Source organism: Macrobrachium rosenbergii, chromosome 55 (genome assembly GCF_040412425.1).
Source record: "Macrobrachium rosenbergii isolate ZJJX-2024 chromosome 55, ASM4041242v1, whole genome shotgun sequence".
In the NCBI taxonomy this organism is placed as follows: domain Eukaryota; kingdom Metazoa; phylum Arthropoda; class Malacostraca; order Decapoda; family Palaemonidae; genus Macrobrachium; species Macrobrachium rosenbergii.
This window is the reverse complement of record NC_089795.1, coordinates 91,912,461-91,924,439: the sequence shown is the minus strand read 5'-3', so window position 1 is coordinate 91,924,439 and position 11,979 is coordinate 91,912,461. Positions and strand designations below refer to the sequence as shown.

General features: G+C 35.0%; 1 long non-coding RNA gene across 1 annotated transcript; it reads left to right on the top strand.

Annotated features, from left to right (window-relative positions):
* The first annotated feature begins 8,650 nt into the window (after nt 1-8,650).
* On the top strand, nt 8,651-10,198 carry LOC136835195 (uncharacterized). Its single transcript, XR_010852015.1, has 3 exons — nt 8,651-8,786; nt 9,196-9,294; nt 9,952-10,198. It is a non-coding gene; the product is annotated as an uncharacterized lncRNA (long non-coding RNA).
* The last annotated feature ends 1,781 nt before the right edge of the window (nt 10,199-11,979 follow it).

Genomic DNA, 11,979 nt, shown 5'->3' with positions numbered 1-11,979 from the left:
GAGAGAGAGAGAGAGAGAGAGAGAGAGAGAGAGAGAGAGAGAGAGAGAGAGAGAGAGTTGTCTATAGGCCTATGTTCCTGCCTTCAGGGGGTGGTATCTCCGGGTGGGAATAAACTTTCTTGCTTTTAATTAAAATTTCTAATTTCAGCTTTCACTCGTTCTATTGCCTCGTTACTGCTATGACTACAATAGCTACCACTACTCCTGCTATTGCTGAAAAATAATAATAATAATAATAATAATAATAATAATAATAATAATAATAATAATAATAATAATCCTAAACCAATCCAGCTTCATACTGAGGCATCTTTCTTATGTAGTTAAAAGTCTAAAAATCACCATAAATATTCATGAATAGTGAAAGGACTTTGAAAGCACTACGAATTAAAGGAGAGAAAGCTTCTCTCTCTCTCTCTCTCTACGGAATTCATCTATGGAAAACCAGTTATATCCATTAATTCTGTGGGCGAAGATAAGTTTTAGAGAGAGAGAGAGAGAGAGAGAGAGAGAGAGAGAGAGAGAGAGAGAGAGAGAGAGAGAGAGAGAGAGAGAATTTCATATTATTTTCAAATATTTTGGAATTGGTTGATTATAATTTGTATCTAATAGCAGTCTTAATCGTATCAGTACCATCATATCCTTGACCTTATTCATTGCGACGCCAGATTATATACATACACATATATATAATACATATATATACATATATATGTATATACATATATATACGTACATACAGTGTATTTATATACATATATACGTACATATATATATATATATATATATATATATACATATATATATATATATATATATATATATATATATATATATATATATATATAATAATAACACACAATCTCGTGTGTAACAGAAATAAACTTCTGACTCACACCAGGCCTATATTTTAATGCTGGGCAATTCCTTGCGTGGAGTGGCACTCAGGTTCCAACTTCTTTTGTGACTTGTATGGCCTAGTGGGCAGCGCCCTTGCCTTTCAATCGAAAGCCCTGGGTTCGATCCTGATGTGAGTCAGAAATTTACACACACACACACACATAAATATATATTCTCACAACATGAAACACTACTTTAATGATAGGATGAACATTCTGTCACAAACTCAAAGCAGAAGCCCATAATCAAGAAGGCCAACGAACCCGGATAAAGGAATTGGACCACCTCCCAAAAAAACCCCCCAGAAAGTAGAAAAAAAGAAAGAAGAAAGAAAAAGCAGGAAGCACTGCGGAACAGAACAAGGCATTACGTAAACACTGTTGATTACAGGTGATGTGAGCGGTTGATTGTCAAAGGCTCAGGTGTGTATGGCGTCCAGATATATAATTATCTTATTTGTATATATATATATATATATATATATATAAATATATATATATATATATATATATATATATATATATATATATATATATATATATATATATGTATATATATACACATATATACATATATATAATATACATATCACAGTATTCTTTTTGCTGCTATTGATGACATAACGCGGAATGGGTTTCCCATTACCGTCGCGCCTGTTGCGTATCGTATACTACCGAACAGGTGGCCGTTAATTTAGAATCATTTGCGCTTTCTAATGTTACGTAATCCTCTCTTATATTCTCTCTCTCTCTCTCTCTCTCTCTCTCTATAATCTGTCATTTAAACACTGAATTTTTCCGGTTTATAGCAAGCCTCTTGGCGTAAATTTAATACCTTTCCTTCCCCGATGCAATATAAATTAGGCGTTCCGATTTTACGCCCAAAATAACTTACGCCGGAACTGACCATCCCCAACGAATTTCGTCACTTCTTCTTCTTCTTCTTCTTCTTCTTCTTCTTCTTCTTCTTCTCGCGCCTATAACGGAAACGGGGAATCAAAATCACTTTCCTTTCCTTTCATAATATCGCCGTTACGGCACGCGTCGCTGGACAGAGGAAGCGCAGGAGGCGTAAAATGTCAGTCTTCCTTCCTCCTCCTCCTCCTCCACCTCTACCTCTACCTCCTTCTCCTTCTCCTCCTCCTCCTCCTCCTCCTCCACCTCTACCTCTACCTCCTTCTCCTTCTCCTCCTCCTCCTCTACCTCCTCCTCCTCCCGCCCCCTCTAGCGATCGCCGTCATTTCGTACGCAAGGCTTCCCAAAGCGATCGATGGTCCCAGCTTGGCGTATCGGGACTCTGACGCAAAAATGGCGTAAAAATCATTGGCGAATGGTCTTTCTTCTTCTTCTTCTTCTTCTTCTTCTTCTTCTTCTTCTTCCTTTTTATCGCAAGACAACGGAAAATGAAAGTCTTTCTGGCGTCTTATAAACCAAAAATTGGAGTTTTGATTTCTTTGACGCAATTGAGTTTTCTGTAAAGCGTATAATCAAGGCTACTGAAAATAGATCTATCTTTCGGTGGTCTCGGTATAATGCTGTATGAGCCGCGGCCCATGAAACTTTAACTACGGGCCGGTGGTGGCCTGGCGTAAATCGTTTCCAGAAGCACGATTATGGCTAACTTTAACCTTAAATAAAATCAAAACTACTGAGGCTACAGGGATGCAATTTGGTATGTTTGATGACTGGACGGTGGATGATCAACATACCAATTTGCAGCCCTCTAGCCTCAATAGTTTTTAAGATCTGAGGGGGGACAGGAAAAAGTGCGGACGGACGGACAAAGCCGGCACCATAGTTTTCTTTTCCAGAAAACTAATAAAATGGGAAATGAAAGTCTTTGTTACGTCTTATAAAACTAAAAAAAAAAGGACATTTTCTTCTTTATTTCTCAAAAGAAAAAGAAAAAATGAAAATCTTCGTTGCGTCTTATAAAACTAAAAAAGAATATTTTTTCTTTTTTCCTGAAAAAAAAAAGAAAAAATGAAAGTCTTCGTTGCGTCTTATAAAACTAAAAAAGAATTTTTTCTTCTGTTTTCCTCAGAAGAAAAAGAAAGAAAATGAAAGTCTTCGTTGCGTAATCTCCTAAAAAAAATTACTTTAATCAGCAAAGCCATAATTCGTATTAAGGTCCATCGACCTCTTTCCTTTTTTTGTCTTTTATTTCCATTTTAGCAAGTCACGATAAAAGTGAGAGAGAGAGAGAGAGAGAGAGAGAGAGAGAGAGAGAGAGAGAGAGAGAGAGAGAGAGAGAGAGAGAAAAGAATACAATGAATAAATAAGGTGCCATCAGCCACAAATAGACTTTCACATCACGGATCGTAAATACAGAAATTTATGTGACGAATCTTCCGTGATGTGTGAGGAATTCGTCATTGTTTTGTGGATAGATTTTTATTTTACAAACTTATTTGTTTTTCTCTTATGTTTCTTATATTTGTGTCGAGTTTCGTGATTCTGCTAGGTCGGTAATTACACTTTAGTAATAACTGTGTGTATATATATATATATATATATATATATATATATATATATATATATATATATATATATATATATATATATATATATATATATATATATATATATATATATATAAAATGTACACAATATATATAGGTATGTAGAGAGAGAGAGAGAGAGAGAGAGAGAGGCTATAATGGCTTCATCGAGAATTACAGCATATCTATATATCTATCTATATATATTACACATATAAAACAGTAATTTAAGATCAATGATAAAGAAAAATTATGCATAAGAGAGAGAGAGAGAGAGAGAGAGAGAGAGAGAGAGAGAGGCTATAATGGCTTCATCGAGGAGAGTTACAGCATATCTGTCAATCTATCTATCTATATGTATTATATATAAAACAGTAATTTAAGATCAACGATAAACTAAAATTATATATAAAATATTTTATAAAAAAAAAACAAAATGAATAGGAAGGAAGTTATATGAGGAAACCAAATTCCACCCCTCCCCTCACCCCATTACAAGTCATAGGCCTCCCCCTTCCCTCTCTCTCCCTACACACCCCACCCTATAGGTGGAAGGATTACTTAAGAAAACTTTCTTTCACGGTGACTGCGTTTGTGTCCTAAGAGGAAAGGGCCTCCCTCCCTCCCTCCTTTCTCTCTCTCTCTCTCTCTCTCTCTCTCTCTCTCTCTCTCTCTCTCTCTCTCTATATATATATATATATATATATATATATATATATATATATATATATATATATATATATATATATATATATAATGTATACATGTATATATACGTACGCACATAAAAAATTCCTTCATTTACCTATATTCATATTTTGTACTCTCTCTCTCTCTCTCTCTCTCTCTCTCTCTCTCTCTCTCTCTCTCTCTCTCTCTCTCTCTCTCTCTCAAATTTACATACATACTTCCAAAATATTTCATAAAGCACATTCTCTCTCATGTGCTTTCCAATATATTCTCTCTCTCTCTCTCTCTCTCTCTCTCTCTCTCTCTCTCTCTCTCTCTCTCTCTCTCTCTCTCAGCAGTAACGGAAAGAGTGCCTACGTATCCTCAGGGGCTAATTGCCGTCATGTGTCACCGTTACAGTCTATTCCCCCATGTAACGGTGCCTTATGTAACCGTTACATATTTCTTCCATAGAAAAAGGCGACTGATATTATTATTATTATTATTATTATTATTATTATTATTATTATTATTATTATTATTGAAGTAATAAAGTAAGCTGTAAGTACAGTGAATATATATATATATATATATATGTATATAAATTTCTGACTCACATCAGATCGAACCCAGGTCTTTCAATTGAAAGACAAGGGCGCTGCCCACTAGGCCATACAAGCCCTTGCCTTTCAAATGAAATACCTAGGTTCTGATCCTGATGTGAGTCAGAAATTTATGTCTATTCCACACGTGATTGTGTGTTGATTATTTTAATATATATATATATATATATATATATATATATATATATATATATATATATATATATATATATTATATATTTTCAATATAAGAGCAACAAATATATCTAAACCAAAAATATATATAAGAAAAATAAAAAAATAAATATAGATCACTAAATGACAAAAGGAAAAATTACAACGTATCAAAAATTACAACGTATCACACAACTTTACAAAAGTATATATATTAACTACAATGAATTCGCGAAACTATAACCACTGTTAAAACTGAAAAAAAAACAAATGTAAAAATATACACAGGCGTTGCTTTCCACAAAGCAAAATAAGCGGCAATACACATTTGTGACATTTATTTATAAAAAGCAGAAGATAATTTCGACGTCGTTAAAAGAAATTACATTGTTGGATCTGATTTAATTCTTGTCTTTGTTACTGAGGATGATTCAGCAAGACTGACTCGTTAGTTATTTTCACTTTGGGGCTTCAAACACCATTTACGCTTGTGTGGTGTTGAAATACATCTAAGCAGCCAGACAGTGATACATACATACATACATACATACATACATACATACACATCTTTCTCACTGACGAGGGTTGAAAGGTTGGTTGGGAGAAAGGGCTGTTCTTTTTCCTGAACTTCCATTTTGGATTTTCGACAAGGGTTTCAATGGACATAGGATTCTTTTCCAGTTTATTTGCAGAGAATATTTCAAAACACACACACACACACACACACATATATATATATATATATATATATATATATATATATATATATATATATATATATATATATATATATATATATATATATATATATATATATATGTACTGTATGTATATGTATATATATATATATATATATATATATATATATATATATATATATATATATATATATATATATATATATATGACAGAGCAGCAGTTAAATCTAGAATTACGAATTATTGACAAAAACTTCGATTTTTGCGGTTAAATCTAGAATTTCGAATTCCGAATCTCTGACACAAACTTCGACATTTGCTTCCAAAAAACGAGCCGGTAAAATAAGTGAAGGCATTTGTAGTGATAGAAAGCATTGTTCAAAGAAAATCTTAAAAAAAGATATTCTGTATTGGTGATTTGCACAGGGAATAAAGATCAAGAATAAATTCCTGAACGACACAATACAGTGTATTGTCTATCTCCCTCATTCCCGGATGCAAATTCCTGAGATGTATATGCTAGTATTGCGCCAGCCCAGGTTTTTTGTCCATGTCCCTAGGTTAGGTTAGGTGGTTAGGTTACGTTGGGTTAGATTAAGTTCACTTTAAGAAAGCAGGGTAATTTGGGTGTGGGAAACATAATGAGATTATTTTCAAGAAAATTCTATGGTTGGTTTTTAAAGACATGGCGTCCCAATTTTTTCAGGGAAAGGTCCCGGTACTCTGTTACATCTCGAGAAAATGCTTCCCGGATGTATATATGACAATACTGGTCTAGTTGTATGCATGCGCCTGTATACGTATCACTGCTTGTGACTGTGCATAGTATGCTTTCAACGGAAGCAAGCATGTCAGTGCTTTCATGATAATTGTTTACAAACGTCGCTAACCGTGAAATGAAAAAGATGGAGAGAAAATGCTTGGAAAGTCTTAATTTCCCTTTCACTTTCAATGATAAATGTCTCTCTCTCTCTCTCTCTCTCTCTCTCTCTCTCTCTCTCTCTCTCTCTCTCTCTCTCTCTCTCTCTCTCTATATATATATATATATATATATATATATATATATATATATATATATATACTGCATATATAGGCTATATGTATATATATATAATATATATATATATATATATCTTATTTAACTATTCCTTGAGAATAAATTACTCCCGTGGGGAATTATAACAGATATGGGCAACTTCCCGTTCAGGATTCGAACCTGGGGGTTTGGCTTCTATGTGAAGTGATCGTGGCTAACTTTAATCTTAAATAAAATAAAAACTACTGGGGCTAGAGGGCTGCAATTTGGTATGTTTGATGATTGGACTGGGTGGATGTTCAACATACCCATTTGCAGCCTTCTAGCCTCAGTAGTTTTTAAGATCTGATGGCGGAAGAAAAAGTGCGGACAGAAAAAGTTCTGACAGAAAAGGTGGTGACGAAAAATGTGCGGACAGAAAAAGTGCGGACAGAAAAAGTGCGGACAGAAAAAAGTGCGGACAGAAAAAAGCGCGGACGGACAGACAAAGCCGGCAAAATAGTTTTCTTTTAGAGAAAACTAAAAGAATAAAAAAAAAAAAATTATATCATTTTGGCATAAACACAAACAATGACAATAATATCATTATCTACACGTCCCGTACCACGACCGGAACTCCGGAAGCAGCGATTTCCGGAAATTCGGGAATAGAAAGGAGAGATAAAGGGGGGGGGGATAAATAATGATATGCAAACAGGAAAAGAAAACCGTGAGCCGGAAGAGAAACGCAGAAAAGAAAACGGAAGAGAGAGAGAGAGAAAAAAAGAAGAAGAACGGAAAGCAAAAATGAGGACAGGAGGTGAAATCTTTAAACCCGATTTTCAGTCTCTCTCTCTCTCTCTCTCATTCGTACATACATGGTTTAATATAAAGGGCACATCTGCAAGTATAAATGTATAAGCATATATGGGAAGTCGTGTGTGTGTATATATAATATATATATATATATATATATATATATATATATATATATATATATATATATATATATATATATATATATATATTATATACACACTCACACACACAGGACTTTAAAAGGATCCTCAAAGGACTTTCGAAGGACTTTGAAAGTCCTTTGACATTCCTTTGAAAGTCCTTCAAGAATCCTTTGAAAGTCCTTTGAGAGTCCTTTAAGAATCCCTTGACAGTCCTTTGAAATTCCTTTGAAAGTCCTTTACGAATCCTTTGAGAGTCCTTTGAAAGTCCTTTGGGAGACGTTTGAAAGCCCTTAGAGAATCCTTTGAAATTCCTTTAAGAATCTTTGGAGAGTCCTTTGAGAGTCCTTTGAAAGTCATTTGAAAGTCCTTTGAGAATCCTATGAAAGTCCTTTGAGAATCCTATGAAAGTCCTTTGAGAATCTTATGAGAGTCATTTCAAACTCCTTTGGAATTCCATTGAGAGTCATTTCAAAGTCCTTCGAAAGTCCTTTTCATTACCTGGACTTAATCAAAGGGTCCCTCTTGCCAGGTAGCAATGATATCTCCACCATTCACATTCCTTCCAGCACCCACGTCAATTTTTTTATTTTCATTTTTTTTCTCAACCAGGGGCCAATTGAGAGTGGCTGTTAATTGAGCCTCCTGAAGGTAAGGCTGAATCGGTTCGTTTCTTGCCTCGTCTTGTAGATGCAGTTATTTAGTCTTTATGTATGTATGTATGTATGTATGTATGTATGTATGTATGTATGTATGTATGTATGTGTGTATGTAGATATGTGTATGAGTGTTTGATTTGAAATCATTTGCGTATGAATCGTACAAATGGTGATAACTGTTACTTTATTTTGATTTATTCAATGTCATTTTATTAATACACGCCTTTATCACTGACACAAATAGTTGTATTATTATTATTATTATTATTATATTATTATTATTATTATTGCTGAAAAGTACTGTCTCCTTACATTAGAAATGTGCTATAATGTCCCCAAAAAGAACCAAATTTTCGAAAATACCGCTCCCGTAACTAGCGTGTATACACACTGCTCGATCATTGACTTAAGGGTCCCTGTCGTATAGAAAAATAAGTGTTTTACGTTTAACAACCCTTGGCTCTCAGAAGCGGAGCTATCTTGGAAACAACAGCTGCGAGTCTGTTCAAGTGTTCATTCGCGAAGTGTACCTACACAGTGATAAGACGTTCTCTCGTGTGGTGAATGGAATACAGTTTACTTCGCAGCGCGAATTGATTGTTTGCCATTGGTAAGGTTTTTTTTGCAGTCTTTGAAGAAGTTTTTTCAGTAGGTAGTTACCTGTCAATTTCGTTGGGTTCATTTAATGATTTTAAATCTACTTCCAAATTCTTGTTTAGTATCTGGCTACTTGTTAAATTTGCTTCGTTTTTTGAAGTTTATCTTTAACTTCTTGATTTGTAATATGCTTAATACGCCAAATGTAAAATAGTGGTCTGGTTAGTTACAATTTCATTTTTTAAGTGTTAACTTGGTGTATGGCTAACCTGTAAAATACTCTGTAGTTTAGTTTCTTTTTATTGTTTAATTCCAGACTTTCATAGTGCTTTTACGTAATTCATCAATCTTTCTCATATCAAACATTCTTGTTTATTGCTCTGGTTGTCAATTGCAATATTACTCTGATTTTTTTTTTTCAGGTTTCCAGACCTTTGAGGACATTTTGCCCGGATAACAAGAGCTTCTTGATGGCTTCCCACGACTCGGCTGGTAATTATTTTTCACTTCAGAATCAGGAGGTAAGAAGCACTCCTCTTTTAGTTAGAAAAAAGTTATTTTGCAAGCTAGGTCCTCCCCCTTCAGGGGCGGCGCCCCTGAAGTGGGGAGGATCGTCTCTCTTGGCATACGGTAGGCTTTGCCTAGCGTATGTCAAGAGGGGAATTGCTCTTAATTTAGGAAACGGAACAAAAAGTTGGTTAGAGTTTCTTCAGATTAACTTGAGAAATGACACTTGTGACTGTTTTTGAAAATCTTGCCCAGAGACGGTAACCATTGGAAAATCTTGAAACCTATGGATATCTCTTATTTCACTGAATTTTGTTCTATATTCCTACTTACTTTATCTCCGAAACTTTGAGTTTATTCGTAATGAATGAGTTTCATTAATTCTGAAGCAGTTTTGTTTTAATTCTCGGTTATGAGATAATTTTTGCATCAGTTCACTATGGTTCAACTAAAACTAAAATGTTTGAATTCGATTTTCTTTTGAAAGTAATATATTCTGTGGCTATTGAACTGTTTTAATCTTGTAATTCTGAAATTTCTGAATAGGCGCTTTCATGTTTGGGCTAATACCTGAAAGGAAATTAAAATTCTAACAGATTTTCAAGCAAACATGGTTTCATATTTCCGTAAACAGGGAAAACGTCGGCTAATAATTTTTTCCTTTTCCCCAGGATTTGATGTGCTGGTTTGTAATGGCATCAATCTAACATGTCTCAAGTCTTCAAATCCTGTACAGTACAAGGTACGGAAGCCTTCAATTAATATTAAGACTGGTTGAATCTTTATCAGGGTCTGAAACACTTCGATTAGCCTCTGAAGTGTCTAGGAGAGTGTACATGTTGCTAAATCGATATTCTGGTACAGAGTAAAACTCCCGTGTAATCAATCTTAAAGTACTGTAATAAACTGAACAGGTGATTTAATTATATTTTTACCTTAGCAGATGAAAATGTGTATGGAAATCTGGTCTAAATATGATATAAATGGAAAACTATCCAGGGTTGCCAGGCCTTAATCCCGGAACTATTTTTCAATTGCCCAAAATCCATTTTTGAGGGCATTTTTATCAAGCACTAAAGTTACTAAAATATAATTTTTTTGATATTTAACAAGTACAACATGGCTTAACTAATGTAGTATTCCAAAGAGCAAGATGAACGTATGTTCAGAAAAAGAAAACCGAAAATTAATTGAAATCAACGGAGCTAAGTAGACCATCAAATATATAGCCTATACGTAGAACAGCCATAAAAGTAACACAAACTAAATTAACACTGCAAGGCCTTTCTAAAAGTTTGAGCATCAGCAAGAAAGAATAATTGACATATATTTAACTGGCGAGAAAAGGATCTAGTACTGAGCAGTTCTGTGTGGAACTTTCCAACAGAATGAGACAATGCCTTGCTAAGACGACTGCACTATTTAAAGCCATTCTACTTTTAACAGAGGAAGGAATAATTGACTTTATGTTACTGGCGAGAGAGGGATCTAGATTTGCGTAGTCTGTGTGGAACCTCAAACAGAATGAGACAATGCCTTGCTAATTCAACAGCACTATAAATGTTGTAATTTCTCAGTTTAAGATGGCTGGATAAACATGGAATAAACCACGTTAAGTACAATGCAGGCAGACAAATTGAATGCCAGTAGTTTGTGGCAATCTTACGGCAAATGAACGAGCAAGACGCTCTTCCAGCAGTAATCCAAATCAGTTACTAGAGTTCGAAAATCAGCGAACCCTCACTTCAAGCATTCTTGCTTAGAATATACTATGAATCCCAGGACAAGGTAAATAACAGCTTCTGAAATCCGGACAGAAAAACAGGACCGAAATAAAAGGACGACCAAGGTGATGCATGTCGGCAAAAACGACGTTTTTGTTGATATAGAAGACTTTTCTTAATACAAATTATATAGTTTCGAATAATCATTTCATAACAGTTATGTAAAGAAAAGCTGGAACGAGTCACCGGTAACAAGAACTGTCAGTTATTAAAGTTACTCATACAAAGCGAATCGTGGAGAGAGAGAAAAACTCGTAAGAATTAAACAACTGAAGTCTTAGCCAGATGCCACAAACCTACAGTTAAGTAATTGATCCTTTCCAGGTCTCTTAAGACTGGAAACCGCTTCATTTTACGTTGGAAAGGATACAAATTACTGAAATGAGGATGCCCTGGTCTCCATACTGTTCTAACCTGTTCTAACAATATCAGTGAAGACGAAAAGTAAAGGTCCCAGAACACTAACCTGCGGAACACCAGACAAGATGTTCCCAGAGTCCTTAAAGATACCGACGACAACTAAAGATTGTGGTTCATAAAATGCCCACTCCGTAGGGGGGGAGGGGGGTGGTAGCGCCGTCAATGCACCTCGTGCGGTGCACTGTAGGCATTACTTAAGGTTCTTTGCAGCGTGCCTTCGGCCCCTAGCTACAACCCCTTTCATTCTTTTACTGTACCTCCATTCACAATCTCTCTCTTCCATCTTGCTATCCACCTTCTCCTAACAATTGTTTCATAGTGCAACTGCTTTGAGGTTTTCCTCCTGTTACACCTTTCAAAACTTTCTACTGTTAATTTCCGTTTCAGCGCCGAATGACATCATCACAGGTCCCAGCGCTTGGTCGTTGGTCTAAAATTCTATATTCAATTCAGTTCAACAGCCTTTGAAGTTCTTGCTCACAAAAGGAACTGGTA